Source organism: Lolium rigidum, chromosome 6, assembly GCF_022539505.1.
Source record: "Lolium rigidum isolate FL_2022 chromosome 6, APGP_CSIRO_Lrig_0.1, whole genome shotgun sequence".
NCBI classification, from domain to species: Eukaryota; Viridiplantae; Streptophyta; class Magnoliopsida; order Poales; family Poaceae; genus Lolium; species Lolium rigidum.
The window spans coordinates 90,503,455-90,517,453 of record NC_061513.1 but is presented as its reverse complement, the minus strand read 5'-3'; positions in this window follow the sequence as shown (position 1 = coordinate 90,517,453).

The window sequence follows — 13,999 nt, the reverse complement described above, 5'->3', positions numbered from 1 at the left end:
GACCTCGGGATCCAGTTGAAGTTTATGTACCTAAATTGTGCCATCAGCTCACGGCAGTGCATCCATAATGGGAAGAGCGACTCGCTCTCACACTTGTATTCTTCCGTGAGCTGGGAAATCACCAACTTTGAGTCTCCAAAAAGTTCCACTGCTTCTGCCCCGGCTTCGATAAGCAACTCCATCCCCTTGCGTATTGCTTCATACTCAGCGACATTGTTGGTGCAAGGGGTAGATAGCCGGATGGAGAAGGAATAGGTTGCCCCCCGGGGCGACACGAGAAGAATGCCGATGCCGCAACCATTATCACAAGCCAATCCATCGAAGAACATGGCCCATGCACGTACAGACATTGCTGCTATATCAGTGTTGATTCGTTCAGCAATAAGATCGGCCAACGCCTGTCCCTTGACTGCTTTCGCAGGTTGATACCGGAGATCAAATTCCGATAATGCAAACATCCACTTACCGAGTCGGCCTTTCAACACAGGAGCCGACAGTGTGTTTGATGACATCTGATTTGCATATGATGAAAATTTCTGCTGTCAGAAAGATGTGACGAAGCTTGGTGCAGGTAAAAAATAGGCAGAGGCACAACTTCTCGATATCAGGGTACCTAGTCTCTGCATCCAACATCCTTCTGCTGAGGTAGAAAGCGACTCTTTCCAGACCATCATAGACTTGCACCACCACTGAGGCGATGGAAGTGTCAGCTACTGACAGGTAAATATAGAATGGTCTGTCTTGCTGGGGCGGAACCAACACGGGTGGCTTCGTTAGATATTCTTTAATCTCGTCAAACGCTCGCTGTTGCTCTGCCCCCCAGTGAAACTCCTCATCAGGTTTAATTTTTACTAATCCCATGAACGGCTCGATTCGCCCTGACAGATTAGAGATGAACCTTCTGACGAAGTTGATTTTGCCGATGAGACACTGGAGCTCCTTCTTCGTAGTAGGTGGCTTCATTGTTCGTACTACCTCCTGACTTTTCATGCCGATCTCAATTCCTCGTTCATGAACCAAGAAGCCCAAGAATTGACCGGCCGTCACACCAAAAGCACACTTCTTTGGATTCATTCTTAGCCCGAATTTTCTAGTTCGGTCCAGGATGCATCGCAAATCCTCCAGGTGTCCTTCTACCGAGACAGACTTGACTACCACGTCATCGATGTAAATCTCCACCAACTTGCCGATCAGATCGTGAAAGATGTAATTCATGGCTCTTTGGTATGTTGCGCCGACATTTTTCAGTCCAAATGTCATGACTACATGTTCAAACAAGCCCACCGAACCTGGTACTCTGAATGCAGTCTTGTGTATATCTTCCGGAGCCATAAAAATTTGGTTGTAACCGGCATTGCCATCCATGAAACTTAAAACCTTATGACCAGCGGCTGCATTGATCAATGTCTCGGCTACCGGCATTGGGTACTCATCCTTTGGAGTGGCTCTGTTGAGATCCCGGAAATCTATGGCGACGCGCCATCAACCATCCTTTTTCTCTACAGGTACGATACTAGAGATCCACTCAGCATACCTGCATGGCCTGATGAACCCGGCGCTCAACATCTTCTCGATCTCTTTCTTGACTTCTTCTAAAATTTCGGCCTTCATCTGTCGTGCTCGCTGCTGGAACGGCCGAAATCCTTTCTTAAGAGGGAGCCGATGCTCAATGATGCTCCTGTCTAACCCGGGCATTTATGTGTAATCCCAGGCAAAACAATCTGGGTATTCTTTCAACAAAGCTATCATCAGGCCCCTCAGATTCGGATCTAACTTTTTGCTGACAAATGTTGGTCGTGGCTTATCCCCAGGACCAATGTCAATCTCTTCTAGCTCATCAGCCGATGTAAACCCATACCCTAGCTTTCCGTCACCTGCTAGATCGATGCTGAACACAGGCAGAACGTATGGCGAGGATAATTTTGACCGATTACTGGAATCGGCCTCCTTTTTGATTGCATTGCTCAATGAAGGTTTACAACTTATTCGTGCTCCGCTACGGGAGGAAGTCTCCCTGCTACGACTACGTGGCATGCTTGAGGTGAGATCCTTGCTTTTTATTTTTTGGGGCCGATCGCAGGGATCGGCCTTGCCACGTACGTCGATTGATGTTGCTCTTGCTACTCTGTCAGGCCGGTGGATAAGACCAGCCTCACCCCGTTTTTTGTAACCTCGATGCGATCACAGCCGTCCAAACTGACTCCAGAGAGCGGCTCTTGGTCATCCGAGTCCCAAATATTAATGCCAACTATTGAGACCTCGATCGAGTCGTATGCATGAACGACCTCCACTTCATCTCCATCCCATTGTATCAAGCACTGGTGCATTGTAGATGGAATGCAGCAGTTGGCGTGAATCCAATCCCTCCCTAGCAGGACAGCGTAGGTGCTTTTGCTGTCGACGATGAAGAATGATGTAGGGATGGTTTTTTGGCCTATGGTTAGATCCACGTTCAAAACGCCCTGCGTCTCTGATGCTTGGCTGTTGAAGTCGTTTAGTGTGACGTTGGTTTTGATCAGATCTGCACTAGAGCATCCCAAACGCCGTAGCATGGAGTATGACATTATATTGACTGCCGCTCCCGTGTCAACCAACATCTTGCCGACAGGCTGCCCATTGATATAACCTTTTAGGTACAAGGCCTTCAAATGTTTGTAGCTCTTCTCTCGTGGATTTTCAAAGATAACTGGCCGTGGACCGCAGTCAAACTGTGCTATCGGCACTTCTTCGGTTCCTGGAGCACGAAACTCCGACGGAAGTATGAACACCATATTTGTGCCAGCCGATGCACTCGCATCGGCTTTTACTTGCTTGGGGCGCCATTCTTTCTTCTGTGGACGACTCTCCTCGTCCAAAGTTTGCTGAATTTTCACGGCCAGATCGGGCCGCGCTTTCCTCAACGTGTGCAGGTATTGCGCCTCGGCTTGCTCCAAGCTACGTAGCCGCTGAACCCTACGCTTTTGGGAGTGGCTGAGTCCATCAGGACACCACCTTGGCCGATGGTACCTATCCTCTTCTTCATCTTCTGACTCCTCAAAATCTTCATCTTGAGATGACTCAGCTCGTTTGTTCTGTGGTGGGAGAGGCCCTAGACGCTTGAAAACTGAAACTTCTCCTGCGTCCTTCTTCTGCTGTCTACACTCCGGGCAGTTGTCGATTGTGGGCAATCGGCTCATTCCTGAATCCCAGCAGTGCTTAAAGAAAGGACAGTCCCAGTGTCTATCCATGTCTTCCTGCTCTCTCGACTTCCCCTTAGCGCGGTGCTCATATCCTTCGTCGTCTCTATCATACCGACGATATCTTCCATTGTCTATGTCAGACCGACGGTGTCTTTCGTCTTCTCTGTCGTACCACCGACGTCGGTCGTACTGACGCTTATATTTGTTAAGGAGATGCGTGGAGAGTGGTCGTTGATATCGCACGCTTCTCACTTGTTCCTCGGTGAGGTACCGTCTGTCATCATATCGGGGCCGGTCGCGTGGGCCGGCCTCCTCCTTTTCCTTGCCACGTAAGTGACTGCTTTCTTCTTTATCCTTGCCATGGTGGTGTACATGCCCTGCCATGTTAACATCAAATGAGAAACCTGGCTGATGCCTCGTGGAGTGATTGATTCCCACCATGTTGACGTCAGGAAATGGGTGCGTGTCCACTTTCATGGCAAACTGGCCGGGGATCAAACGGCCTTGTTCTATCGCCGTTTGGATCTGCCGACACAACTCTTTGCAGTCATTGGTGATATGGGTGAACGAATCATGCCACTTGCAGTACGGTCTCCCGTTCATCTCTTGTGCCGTAGGGATTTTATGGCCTTCGGGTAACTTCAGCTGTTTTTCCTTGAGCAATAAATCGAATATCTGCTCAGCCTTGCTTACATCGAAGTCAAACCCCTTTGGAGGCCCTTGGGGTTTCACCCATTTGCAGGACACGGGAACTGCCCCCTGAGTCCATTCAGCCACGGCCACTTCCTGGTCTCCTGGAGAATCCTCAACTTCTTCTGTCTCGGCCAGGCCTATCATACGTTTGAACTTGTCTTGGTACAGTTCTGGGTGGCGCTGCTCATACAAAGTTAATTTCTGGACCATGTGCGCCAGTGAACTGTAATCTACTTGGAAAGCCAGATCTTTGATCGGCGCTGCGAGGCCCAACACTGCCAGCTCGACTGCTTCCTTCTCATTTAGACGAGCCCAATAACATCGGTTCTTAACAGTCCTGAAACGCTGGATGTACTCCGACACCGTTTCTCCGCGTCTTTGCCGTACTCGTGCCAGATCGGCAATGCCAGCCTCGGTAGCCTCTGAGTGATATTGGACATGAAACTGCTCTTCCAGTTGCTTCCACGTCCGGACTGAGTTTGGTGGCAACGAGGTGTACCACCCAAAAGCCGATCCCGTGAGAGATTGCGCGAAAAACCTCACACGTAGCGGATCTGATGCTGAAATCATGCCCAACTGTGCCAAATATTGGCTCACGTGCTCGATCGAGCTAGACCCTTCTGATCCATTGAACTTTGAGAACTCAGGGAGCCGATACTTGGGTGGTAGTGGGATCAAATCGTACTCGTCGGGGTACGGCTTGGAATAGCCGATTGTTTTCCTCTTTGGCAGGATGCCGAACTGGTCTCTCAAGATTGTACTGATTTGCTCTACGGTATGAGCTGCTGTTATCACCAGAATTTGACCGGATCAGAGGTGGGCCGCGATTAAAGATGGGCTTGAAGGATATACCTGGAAGAAATACATGAATCGGCATTGTATACAAAGTTTGGGCTAGTTTGCCAGTGTATCTGTAAATATAGTAGGATACGTGTCGGTTAGATAGAATTTGGCTCGTGAACGGTTGGGATTATTCCCACGTTAGAAAGTCTACGGACTATAAATATGTATCTAGGGTTTATGGAATAAACAACAATCACGTTCACCACAAACCAATCTAGGCGCATCGCCAGCCCCTTGTTTCGAGGGTTTCTTCCGGGTAAGCATCATGCTGCCTAGATCGCATCTTGCGATCTAGGCAGTAACGTTTATTCGTTTGTTCATGCGTTGCTCGTGCTGAAGCCTTGTTGATGGCGAGCAACGTAGTTATCATAGATGTGTTAGGGTTAGCATTGTTCCATCGTGCTACATGCTTTCGTCCATGCAACCCTTAGACGTCTAGCCGCCCTTATGCCTATCTTAGGCGTAAGGGCGGCACCCCGCTTGATCATTATTTAGTAGATCCGGTCCGTTATGATTGCTCCTTGTTCTTCAAGGATTAGTTTAATATCTGCATAGTTAGGCCTTACAAACGGGTTGAAGGATCCAGTGGCACGTAGGGTGTAGTTTGCTAGCCCTAGATGAGATGTTCCGAGGATCAACTTCGTGTTGGTTTTTAGGCCTTGTCTAGGTTCGGTTTATTATTACCGTGCGTGGCTGCCAGGCTCAATCACGTGTAGGATGTTCCGATTATGTGGTGAAAACCCTAAATCGTCGTAGGTCGTTTTAGCTGTATATCGATCAAGCAGGACCACCATGTGATCGTACACCTCGTACGAATCATGGGTGGATCGGCTCCTTGAGCCGATTCACAGGACAACCTGAGAGTCGATCGAGGCTCGTATTTAATGTTTACGTGTATGCCATGCAGGAAACTAAGCGAAGCAAATCCATCAACTTCCTGATCAGGTATAGGTCAGGTGGCACGCCCTTGCACCAGCATCGGACGTGCGTGCCGAGTCTTTGCGGGCCGTCGCTCGAGGGACCGGGGCCAGCCGCGAGTCTTGGAAGCCTCCCGGCTCTACTTGTGTTGCCCGTCGCTGCTCGCCGGTGGGTTTCGACCGCAACACATTACGGCACGCCCGGTGGGACAATCTTCGACATCAAGCTGCATCGCCATCTACATCCGAGATGGCGGAAGGTACTCCGGTCACGTACGAGGATCCGGCCGAGGAGCTCAAGAAGAAGTATGACGAGGTCAAAGCTATCCTCGAAGCCGACCTCATCGGCTCTTTCCAGAGAACCCGCTCACACGGCATCAGGTGGAAGGGGTTCTCGCCTGGAGGCGCGCTTGATGGAGTGGACCTCTCTACCCCTTCAGAAGAACGCACCGGGTCTGCGTCGGGAGATTAATTTCATGGTAGCTCATTCGCTGCACCGCCATTCGAGAGCCTGGTGAACACTTTGGAGCGTGTCGCCCTTCGGGTGATCTAGGAAATCATGAGCCGGCGGTATTCTCCGTCGGGACCAGCTCTGGGGACTCACCAAGGAGAGATACCACTCCAGTCCCGACCACCGCTGCCGTTCGCGTTGGCAGCACCAGAGGTGCCGAGTTCACCGGCATACGTCGTCTACAAGATCGGTGGTGACCCTAAAGATTACCAGTTCTTGGATGAGGCACCTAAGGAGACCCCTCATGGATACACGTGCACATACGTGCCAGACTGCAGCAGCTGGGTACTCTCAAACCAGACTGCAACAGCAGGGACTTCTAGAACAGCAGGAGGAACTTCCGGAACAGATCTTGAGAAGCAGACGTGGCTAGCTAAGTATGCCACTCCGACGAACCTCCAGAGCTCAACTCCCGCAGTTGGCTCAGAGCTTGAGAAGCAAGCGTGGCTGGCTAAGTTTACCACTCCAGCGAATCTTCAGAGTTCGACTCCTGCAGCCATCACCGCGGATCAGATCAGTACATTCTTGAGAGACCAGTTCGGCATGGTGCCGAAAAGGAGGGCAATCGGCTATTCCAAGCCGTACCCCAACGAGTACGATTTGATCCCACTACCACCCAAATATCGGCTCCCCGAATTCTCCAAGTTTAGTGGGTCAGATGGCTCCAGCTCAATCGAGCATGTGAGCCGATATTTGGCGCAGCTGGGCACGATCTCAGCATCAGATGAACTACGTGTGAGGTTCTTCGCACTATCCCTCACATGATCGGCTTTTGGGTAGTACACATCGCTGCCACCAGACTCAATCCGGACTTGGAAGGAGTTGGAAGAACAGTTCCACCTACAGTATCACTCAGAGTCTTCCGAGCCTGGCATTGCCGATCTAGCACAAGTGCGACAGAAGCGCGGAGAAACGGTGTCAGAATACATCCAGCGCTTCAGGACTGTTAGGAACCGATGCTATTCGGCTCGTATGACTGAAAAGGAAGCAGTCGAGTTGGCGGTGGTGGGTCTTGCATCACCGATCAAGGACGTGGCCTCCCAAGCAGACTACCCTTCACTGGCGCATATGGTGCAGAAGCTGTCATTATATGAACAGCGCCACCCAGAGGTATACCAGGATAAATTCAAGCGTGCAGTGGTTCTGGTTGAAGCAGATGAAGATGAAGGCTCTGCGGGAGATCAAGAGGTAGCAGTGGCTGAATGGACTCGGGGGGCAAGCCCCGTGTCCTGCAAGTGGGTTAAGCCACAAGGTCCTCCAAGAGGGTTTGAATTCGACGTGACTAAAGCTGAGCAAATTTTCGACCTCTTACTTAAGGAGAAGCAGCTAAAGTTACCCGAAGGCCACAAAATCCCCACAGCACAGGAGCTGAACGGAAAGCCATACTGCAAATGGCATAACACGTTCACCCATACCACCAATGACTGCAGGGTGTGGCGTCAGCAGATCCAAATGGCGATAGAACAAGGGCGGTTAATTTTTAGCCAGTACGCCATGAAAGTCGATACGCACCCCTTCCCCGCCGTTAACATGGTGGAGTGCACTTACCGCGGGAGGTGCCAGCCAGGTTTCTCGTTCAGCATCAACATGGTATGACCTGGGCACCACTCTGGTAAGGACAGAGACGAGGGCAGCTGCTCTCATAACAAGGACAAAGAGGAAGCCGCTCCACGCGATCGGCTCCGGCAAGATGGCAAGCGCCACGTCACAGAGGGGGAAGTGAAGAATCTGCGATATCAGCGACCTCTCTCTGATCACCTCCTCAACAAATACGTGAGTCAATACGACCAACGCCGGCGATATGACGACGACGAAAGAGATCGTCTGGCTAGCAGAGACGCCAGGAGACAACGCCGGCATGATCGTGACGAGGAGAGATATGAGCGCCATGCCAAGGAGAAGTCAAGAGAACAAGACGACGTGGATAGGCACTGGGACTGTCCCTTCTTCAGACACTGTTGGGATTCAGGAATGAGCCGATTGCCTACAATCGGCAACTGCCCAGAATGTAGAGAGAAGAAGAAGGGTGCAGGAGACGTGTTAGTATTCAAACGTCTAGGGCCGCTCCCATCTCGGAACAAGTACGCCGAGTCCTCTCGGGTGGAAGATCTCGAGGAGTTAGAAGACGACGATGAAGAAGAAGAGGATAGGTACCACCGGCCAAGGTGGTGCCCTGATGGACTCAGCCGTTCCCAAAAGCGTAGGGTTCAGCGGCTACGTGGTTTGGAGGAAGCTGAAAGGTTATACCTGCATACGTTAAGGAAGGCGCGGCCTGATCGGGCCGCGAAAATTCAGCGAACTCTGGACGAAGAAGGTCGACCACAAAAGAAAGAGTGGCGTCCCAAACAAAGGAAAGCCGATGATGAGACATCGGCTGGCACAAACATGGTGTTCATCCTTCCAGCGGAGTTTTGTGCTCTAGGATTGGACGAAGCACCCGTGACACAACTTGACTGCGGCCCACGGCCAGTTATCTTTGAGAAGCCACGAGAAAGAAGCTACAGACACCTGAAGGCCCTATACCTACGAGGTTATATCAATGGGCAGCCTGTCAACAAGATGCTGGTGGACACCGGAGCGGCAGTCAACATTATGTCGTACTCCATGCTACGACGGTTGGGACGCTCTAGCTCGGATCTGATCAAGACCAACGTTACACTGAGCGATTTCAACGGCCAAGCATCTGAAACGCAAGGTGTTCTGAACGTGGATCTGACCATAGGGAGAAAAACCATCCCTACGACGTTCTTCATTGTCGACAGGCAAGAGCACCTATGCTTGTCCTGCTAGGGAGAGATTGGATCCACGCCAATCGTTGCATTCCATCCACGATGCACCAATGTTTAATACAGTGGGATGGAGATGAAGTAGAGGTCGTCCACGCCGATGACTCAGCCGAGATTTCAACGGCTGGCATGAACGTTTGGGAGACGACAGGCCGAGAGCCACTCTCAGGCATCACTTTGGACGACTGCGAGCGCATCGACGTGACGAGAAACGGGGTGAGGCTGGTCTTATCCACCGGCCTGTCCGTGTAACGAGAGCAAAATCGGTGGACGAACATGGCAAGGCCAATCCTTATGATCGGCCCCAAAAATAAAAAGGGATAATCTCGTCTCAAGCATGTCACGTAGTTATATTGAAGCAAGACCAAGATGTAAACCTTCATGGAGCAATTCGATCAACATGGAGGCCGATTCCAGCAATCGGCCAAAATTATCCTCACCATACGTTCTGCCCGTGTTCAACGTCGATCTAACGAGCGGCGGAAAGCGGGGATACAGGTACGTCGGCTGACGAGCTGGAAGAAGTCAACATTGAGCATGACGGAGCCGATGTCCAAATATAGTGTTTTGGCTAACTACAGAGCCGATATCTGCAGTTACCTGACAGATTCGGCTCGGGGGGCACCTAATCAGACGAACATGTGCGATACATGTGCAGTGAAATATTGGGGGCCGATAGAAAAAATCGGCCAGTAAAAAAAAAATTGCATGATGTACAGTCGATGCACGGACATCGACTCTAGTACAAATCACACAGGATCTACCAGCTGCATGTTCAAGACGCGGATTTCGGTGAAGTCGGTCTTCAGTTCAGCTTCGAGGCCTTCCACTTCCTCGAGGGAGTAAACAATGAGAGCTTCCTCAACTTCAATGAGCTGTTTTGTTGCCCGAACCTTCTCTTCGAGGACCTCCGACCCTTTGCGCAAGGTCGCCAGTTCAGCGATCGTTGTCAGAGGTGTCAGTTTTGGCGTACAAGGCAGCCTTTTGCTCATCAAGCCGTGGGCATTTTGTCTGCAGTATCGGCTTTCAACGGAAGAAGAGGTGATCAACTCTGGTGTTTCTGCTGTCGGTTTGGCCAAGTTGGCCACCTTCTCAACTGCACTCATAGAAGTTGCTAAGGCCAGAGCGGCGGATGGCATGGGTACCTCCTCGACATCCCCACTGGAGGTGTCATCAGTTTGCAGAGGAAGAGGTTATCCGATAAGAACGACAAGGGGTCAGCATGCAACATGAGCTGAGGGGAGGATGGAGCTGCCCTGCCCTATTTTAGTGGGAGTTTGGGAAACGGCAGGTTCAGGGGCTGACCTTTTCTTGGAAGCCGACGATGGCAAGTCTGGCAGGCTCTGCATGGTGGCTGTCTCAGAATTTCCTGAGTTCGAGGCCCTTCGATTGAACTGTGTGTCCTCGCCGCTGTTCTCGCCTTAACTGGGTCCCGGGGGGCAGCTGATCTGGTAGACACTCTGTTTTTGGAAGCCGATAGAAGTGTCACCGGCTGGCCCTGCATCATAACATTCTTCAAAAGCGGTGAGTTGTTGCAGAAGAAGACCACCAGAGCTGCTGAAAGGAATCTGAAGGGGAAGCCGTCATCATTTACATGGTCAGGGCCGTTTCTGTTGCTGCAAAAAGATAGAGCAAGGCGCTATGTTCGGACAGCAAGGAGCGGTCAAGGATCACCTTCAGGCCGGAGACCATAGCGTGGGCATTGGATGATGTTGCCCTTGAGTCCGTTGGAGTTGCGAACCTGCGCGATTGACATCTGAGGTTCATATGGCCGTGGGTTGGATCGGTTCAAGCGGCGATTTGGGGATTTGAGTTTTGCTCTTTCGGATAAGTCGCAGGTTACCATTTGAATAGGCAATAGAGTTGGCCTTGCTCGCGTTTTATGGCAAGGGCCGATGCACTGCCATCGGCTCTTAATGTGTTGACTTACTTTAACAATCGGCGAAATTGGAAAAGGGACAGAATCAGCTGAGAAATGTTTTCTTCATTAATAAGAGGGGTTTTTTTACAATGAAGAGCCGATTGCTCAAGAAAGGAAGGACAAAAGAAGAGCCGATTGCTCAGGAACTACTAATCCTACATTACTAATCTTCGCTGGCCTCGTCGTTGGCATCGTAGCTGCCGTCGGCGCTGCTCCCGGAGAGTTCCTCGTCGCTGCTGCCCCAGCCCTCGGCCGGAGCCTCTTCTTCCTCGTCATCATCATCGTCCTCGCTGTCCGCCCAAGCGCGGAAGCGCTTCGCCGGCGGATACCCAGCGGAGGAGGAGGAATCATCCTCCTCCTCTTCCTCCTTTTCCTCCGCTTCTTCTTCTTCTTCCTCCTTCCCGTCGGAGGAGGTGGAGTTCGCCCAGGAGTGGAGGTCGTCTTCGCTCTCGCTCTTCAGCTCCCCTTCGATGAGGAACTGGAGGTCGTCCTCCTCATCGGTCAGGGGTAAGTCACCATCTGACCCGACGAGTGCCTCGGGTGGACCATCCGGCACGTGGTCAAAGTTCCACTCTTGCACGCTCGAGGAAGAAGATTGGAAAGAGAGGCCTGATGAGGTGGAGGAAGAGGAAGACATTGCTACAGGGAAAGATGGTTTTTAAGTGCCGATGGCCAGAACAGAGCAAGGGGATGAAGTGGTGAACCTTTCGGCACAGTTAAATAAGGGGGGTATAGTGGAGATTTAATGCCATTACGGTTTCCGAGGGAGTGATGTTAAAGCTATCAAATCTTGCAAAGAAGTATTGAAGGCAAGGCATCATGATAAAGGATACTGCGACGGTTCTGCTCTGCCACGACATGACCCGACGAAGAAAAAGCAGGATGATTTTGGAATTGTCATTTCCAAAACCAGGGGGGCATGTGTTATCACCAGAATTTGACCGGATCAGAGGTGGGCCACGATTAAAGATGGGCTTGAAGGATATACCTGGAAGAAATACATGAATCGGACTTGTATACAAAGTTTGGGCTAGTTTGCCCGTGTATCTGTAAATATAGTAGGATACGTGTCGGTTAGATAGAATTTGGCTCCTGAACGGTTGGGATTATTCCCACGTTAGAAAGTCTACGGACTATAAATATGTATCTAGGGTTTATGGAATAAACAACAATCACGTTCACCACAAACCAATCTAGGCGCATAGCCAACCCCTTGTTTCGATGGTTTCTTCCGGGTAAGCATCATGCTGCCTAGATCGCATCTTGCGATCTAGGCAGTAACGTTTATTCGTTTGTTCATACGTTGCTCGTGCTGAAGCCTTGTTGATGGCGAGCAACGTAGTTATCATAGATGTGTTAGGGTTAGCATTGTTCCGTCGTGCTACATGCTTTCGTCCATGCAACCCTTAGACGTCTAGCCGCCCTTATGCCTATCTTAGGCGTAAGGGCGGCACCCCGCTTGATCATTATTTAGTAGATCCGATCCGTTATGATTGCTCCTTGTTCTTCAAGGATTAGTTTAATATCAGCATAGTTAGGCCTTACAAACGGGTTGAAGGATCCAGTGGCACGTAGGGTGTAGTTTGCTAGCCCTAGATGAGATGTTCCGAGGATCAACTTCGTGTTTGTTTTTAGGCCTTGTCTAGGGTCAGTTTATTATTACCGTGCGTGGCTGCCAGGCTCAATCACGTGTAGGATGTTCCGATTATGTGGTGAAAACCCTAAATCGTCGTAGGTCGTTTTAGCTGTATATCGATCAAGCAGGACCACCATGTGATCGTACACCTCGTACGAATCATGGGTGGATCGGCTCCTTGAGCCGATTCACGGGACAACTCGAGAGCCGATCGAGGCTCGTATTTAATGTTTACGTGTATGCCATGCAGGAAACTAAGCGAAGCAAATCCATCACCTTCCTGATCAGGTATAGATCAGGTGGCACGCCCTTGCACCAGCATCGGACATGCGTGCCGAGTCTTTGCGGGCCGTCGCTCGAGGGACCAGGGCCAGCCGCAGTCTTGGAAGCCTCCCGGCTCTACTGTGTTGCCCGTCGCTGCTCGCCGGTGGGTTTCTGACCGCAACAGCTGCAGGGGCTGAGCTTTCATGACTAGTTCCAGTGGCATATTTAGCCAGCCTCACCTGTTTATCGGCGTCTGCTCCAGAAATCCCTGCTGGTGCAATCTGGTTCGTGCGCGCCAAGCTATTGCAGTTCGGCACGTATGTGCACACGTATCCATGTGGGATCTCTTTAGGTGGCTCATAGAGGAATTGGCAATCGTCAGGATCGCCTCCAACCTTGTAGACGACGTACGCCGGTGAACCCTGCAGCTCTGGAGCTGCAAGCGCGAATGGCAGCGGCGGTCTGGTCTGGAAGGGTATTTCTCCTTGGTGCGTCCCCAGGGCAGGCCCTGACGGAGAGTACTGATGCTTCATGATTTCCCGAACCACGCGAACCGCAATGCGCTCGAAAGAGTTCACCAGGCTCTCAGAATGACGGTGTATCGAGTGAGCCACCATGTAATTGACTTCCTGGCGCAGAGCTCTGGTGCGTTCCTCTGAAGGGGTAGACAGATCTACTTCGTCGAGAGCGCCTTCGGGTGAGAACCCTTTCCACCTAATGCCACGTGAATGGGTCTTCGCGAAAGAGCCGATGAGATCAGATTCGAAGACGGCTTTAATCTCATCATATTTCTTCTTGTGCTCCTCAGGCAGATCTTCGTACGTGACTGGTTCGTCCGCCATCTCAGCTGCAGATTTTGACATAGTTGCTACAGATGTCGACGTAGTCGCTGCAGATGTCTACGTAGTTGTTGTAGAAGGTCCCACCGGGCGTGCCAGAATGTGTTGCCTGCCAAAACCCACCGGCGAGCACCGACGAGCAACACGGAGAGCCGGGAGGCTCCCAGGACTGCTGGAGGGCCCTGGTCCCTCGGGCAACGGCCTGCAATGCTCTGGCACACGTCCCAGCTAATGCAAGGGCGTGCCACCTGACCTATACCTGGTCAGGAAGGTGATGGATTGCTTCGATTAGTTTCCTGCATGGCAAACACGTAAACATTAAATACGAGCCCCGATCGGCTCTTAGGTTATCCTGTGAATCGGCTGAAAGAGCCGATTGCCCCATGGTTCACGTTGGATTTACGATGACA